The sequence below is a fragment of the Idiotropiscis lumnitzeri genome, unplaced genomic scaffold (assembly GCF_059441095.1).
Source record: "Idiotropiscis lumnitzeri isolate Australia: NSW breed Sydney's pygmy pipehorse unplaced genomic scaffold, RoL_Ilum_1.0 HiC_scaffold_36, whole genome shotgun sequence".
In the NCBI taxonomy this organism is placed as follows: domain Eukaryota; kingdom Metazoa; phylum Chordata; class Actinopteri; order Syngnathiformes; family Syngnathidae; genus Idiotropiscis; species Idiotropiscis lumnitzeri.
In genome coordinates this window covers 1,649,925-1,654,956 of record NW_028283574.1, presented here as the reverse complement: position 1 = coordinate 1,654,956, position 5,032 = coordinate 1,649,925, and positions in this window count along the sequence as shown.

Genomic DNA, 5,032 nt, shown 5'->3' with positions numbered 1-5,032 from the left:
CATTGCGGCGAAGGAAATCTTAAGTGAAAACTTTGATGCCCCGCCCCCGTCATATAGTATTTCGGAAACAAAAAATTTTAGCCCCAGTGTTTGTGCCAGGTCTTCAGATGCTACAGACAGAATTTTAAGGCAATCAGATGAAGCCTTTAGGATCAGGGTGCAAAAGAATGACCACTGTAAACATGCAAAAAAGGGCAAAAGTCGGACTTTCAAAAATTCATAACTCACTTCCTGTTCATATTAGACGTTAAAATATCAAATTTTTCGCCATGCCCGATGAGACTGCCAAGTTTGGTGAGTTTTTGTGCATGTTTCGGGGGTCAAAAATGCGATCGAACAATCGGAAAAATAATAATAATAATAATTTCTACAAAAACAATAGGGACTTCGCAGCGGTCGCTGCTCAGACCCTAATAATAATAATAATAATAATAATAATAAAAGTAATAATATCTTCTACAAAAACAATAGGGACCTCGCCGCGGTCGCTGCTCGGGCCCCAATAATAATTTCTACACAAAGTCCATTGTGGTGACCCGCCCCCTTTTCAGTAAATTCAAAATGGCCGACTTCCTGTAAAACCTAGCTCATTGCTCCAAGAGACTTTTTTGTAGGTCTTGGTCTTATACATACAGTGAACCCTCGCTACTTCGCGGTTCACCTTTCGCGGGTTCAGTGCTTCGCGGGTCTAAAAAATATTCGGGGGCATTGTAGTTTCGCCGAGCGGCACGACGGGGCGCTGGAGCGGTTAGACGGCCGGCGTGCGCCGAAGAAGAGCGTGGGCGAAGAGGAGAGTGGACGAAGAAGAGCACGTTCCCCCGGACACGATCGGTGGCGACGTTTCGCGCGGTTCGGACCGTACCAGAGCTCCGGCCAGCGTGCGTGGCAGTTAAGCCGTAGAGGAGCACCTTCCCCGGGCACGGGCAGTGCCAAGCGGCCCCTAAGTTTAACCGAATGGAAGCTCCGGAGGAGGAGGGCATGCTCGCGTCACAGTAAGCCGAAGAGGAGCACCTTCCCCGGGCACGGGCGGTTCCAAGCGGCCCCTAAGTTTAACCGAATGGAAGCTCCGGAGGAGGAGGGCATGCTCGCGTCACAGTAAGCCGAAGAGGAGCACCTTCCCCGGGCACGGGCGGTGCCAAGCGGCCCCTAAGTTTAACCGAATGGAAGCTCCGGGGGAGGAGGACGGGCGTGTGTCACAGTTAAGCCAAATTGGAGCACCTCTTCTGCCCGGGCACGAGCTGAGCGCGAGGCTGTCAGTTATGAATGAATAAATAAATAAAGAATGCCACCTTTCATTTCACAGGGCACACCGGACGGCGTACCAGCAGGTAAAAGTCGGAGTAATTAAATAAATACAAAAAGAATGGCTGGGGAATAAAAAAATAATACGTTTTAATAATAATTTGTTTTTTTTGTTATAACATGAATTTCACTCTCTCTCTCCCCGTATATATATATATATATATATATATATATATATATATATATATATATATATTTATTATATATATTGTATATTTTTTTTAAGCATTTTTGAAGGTGCGCCGCTACTTCGCGGATTTTCAGTTTTCGCGGGTGGTCTCGGTCCCCATTAACCGCGATAACCGAGGGTTCACTGTACTCCATAAAATTTACAAAAAGCGAGGTGAAACACTCAACCAGAGCTGCTTTTTTTTAACATTTCTCGAGGGCCATGGCGAGCCATTTCAAAAAAGCTGCACAACTAACGTATAAAATATTGATAAATTTGCTCGGCCTGATGTGTGTGTAAAGTTTTACGAGTTGTCGTTCATATTTAGAACCTCATAATCAGCTTTGTTTTATTGCTGAACAGTGCAATGCCACTCCCACAACTTTTCACGAAAAATCACGAATTTCGTATTGTGACATCCTCATGGCCGAAACAGTCATCCGAGCATATATGAGGGCGACCTTGTTGAGTTGCACGGAGAAAAACATCCAAGAAAATAACTTGTATTAGCTTTTACCAGTTGGTGGCGCTACTACTACGATGTAAAATAAGTTGGTAGATGTCTTCAGGGCTGAAGTATCCTCAAATGTGTACAACTTCGAGAAGATAGGATCATCTGAGTCATGTTGCCGGAGCTTTTGTTGCCACAGAGTACAATCGGACTTTTCAGCACCTTAATAGCCACGCCTTTTGCCAAAACGTCACAAAATTCGGCAGAGAGTAAGATCATTGTCTTAAGTCTTTTCTGACTAATTTTCAGTCGGATTCGTCAAAAGGGCACCATGCAGTACGTGAAAATTAAAATAAAAACAAATTTTTGATTCCACTTGGCGGCACTGTGTGTATAACAAAATAATAACATTAAGATGTCTTCAGGTCGGGACGTTTTATTTACAGGTGAAGGTTTGGATTTTTAGGAGCATGTGCAGGGGAGTTATTAAGCATTCATTTATTTGTATTAGGTTCATTTTGTCTTCTTATTATTGATATTTGACTGATTCATTAAAAGCAGACAATTATGTTTTAGGTTAATTTTTTACCTGACATGTTTCGGCGAGTCTTTCGCCTTCTTCAGAGTGTCGCATGATGGTGTCTTGAGCTGATGTTCCATGAGGGTGTGACTTACCTGTCAAAAAAATGAAAAAATCAGAGCAGTAAAAGAACAAGCACAACATGAACATTACAAATCAGCAATCACTGACCACTGCAAAAGGGAAAACCACATCATGGACCGGGAGAAGGGCAGGGTCATCCGCACAGAAGAGAACAAACAACAGCGCTGGATCAGAGAGGCCATTGAGATCTGCAAGCGAGGCATAAAAACCATGAACAGAGACAAGGGAGCCTTCATCCTCTCTACCGCCTGGACCAGCATCTTGGCGGAGTGAACGGACACCGGGGGGCGTGACTTGCCTTCATTCTTGTGACAGGTAAGTCACGCCCTCATGGAACATCAGCTGATAAAGACGGGTCACAAGACACCATCATGTGACACTCTGAAGAAGGCGAAAGACTTTCGTATTGTGACATGCTCAAGGCCTAAACACTCATCCGAGCAAATATAAGGTAGATTTTGTTAACCTGCCCGGAGAAAAACATCAACGAAAATAATTTGTATTTGTTTTAACCAGTTGGTGGCGCTACCACTGCGATCAAAAATAAGTTGGCAGCCGTCTTCAGGGCCTGAATATCCTCAAATGTGAAAGATTTCCAGAAGATGGATCATCTGAATCATTTTGCAGGAACTTTTGTTGCCACGGAGAATAATCAGACTCTGCGGCACCGTAATAGCCACGCCCTTTGAAGGAACGTCATAAAAATAGGGATAGAGTAAGATCAATGTCTTGAGTCTTTTCTAGCCAATTTTCAGTCGGATTCGTTAAAAGGGCACCGTGCAGTACGTCAAAATGTAAACATTTATATTGATTGGCGCAAGGTGTATAACTGAATATAAACATATAGATGTCTTCAGGTACCGACTCTTTATGTACATGTGAAGTTTTGGATTTTTAGCAGCACGGGCAGGAGAGTTATTAAGCATTTTGTCCATTGCGGCGAAGGAAATCTTAAGTGAAAACTTTGAAGCCCCGCCCCCGTCATATAGTATTTCGGAAACAAAAAATTTTAGCCCCAGTGTTTGTCCCAGGTCTTAAGATGCTCCAGACAGAACTTTAAGGCAATCAGATGAAGCCTTTAGGATCAGGGTGCAAAAGAATGACCCCTGTAAACATGCAAAAAAGGGCAAAAGTCGGACTTTCAAAAATTCATAACTCACTTCCTGTTCATATTAGACGTTAAAAAATATCAAATTTTTCGCCATGCCCGATGAGACTGCCAAGTTTGGTGAGTTTTTGTGCATGTTTCGGGGGTCAAAAATGCGATCGAACAATCGGAAAAATAATAATAATAATAATTTCTACAAAAACAATAGGGACTTCGCAGCGGTCGCTGCTCAGGCCCTAATAATAATAATAATAATAATAATAATAATAATAAAAGTAATAATATTTTCTACAAAAACAATAGGGACCTCGCCGCGGTCGCTGCTCGGGCCCCAATAATAATTTCTACACAAAGTCCATTGTGGAGACCCGCCCCCTTTTAAGTAAATTCAAAATGGCCGACTTCCTGTAAAACCTAGCTCATTGCTCCAAGAGACTTTTTTGTAGGTCTTGGTCTTATACATACAGTGAACCCTCGCTACTTCGAGGTTCACCTTTCGCGGGTTCAGTGCTTCGCGGGTCTAAAAAATATTCGGGGGCATTGTAGTTTCGCCGAGCGGCACGACGGGGCGCTGGAGCGGTTAGACGGCCGGCGTGCGCCGAAGAAGAGCGTGGGCGAAGAGGAGAGTGGACGAAGAAGAGCACGTTCCCCCGGACACGATCGGTGGCGACGTTTCGCGCGGTTCGGACCGTACCAGAGCTCCGGCCGGCGTGCGTGGCAGTTAAGCCGTAGAGGAGCACCTTCCCCGGGCACGGGCGGTTCCAAGCGGCCCCTGAGTTTAACCGAATGGAAGCTCCGGAGGAGGAGGGCATGCTCGCGTCACAGTAAGCCGAAGAGGAGCACCTTCCCCGGGCACGGGCGGTTCCAAGCGGCCCCTAAGTTTAACCGAATGGAAGCTCCGGAGGAGGAGGGCATGCTCGCGTCACAGTAAGCCGAAGAGGAGCACCTTCCCCGGGCACGGGCGGTGCCAAGCGGCCCCTAAGTTTAACCGAATGGAAGCTCCGGGGGAGGAGGGCGGGCGTGTGTCACAGTTAAGCCGAATTGGAGCACCTCTTCTGCCGGGCACAAGCGGAGCGCGAGGCTGTCAGTTATGAATGAATAAATGAATAAATAAATAAAGAATGCCACCTTTCATTTCACAGGGCACACCGGACGGCGTACCAGCAGGTAAAAGTCGGAGTAATTAAATAAATACAAAAAGAATGGTTGGGGAATAAAAAAATAATAAGTTTTAATAATAATTTGTTTTTTTTGTTATAACATGAATTTCACTCTCTCTCTCCCCCCGTATATATATATATATATATATATATATATATATATATATATATATATATA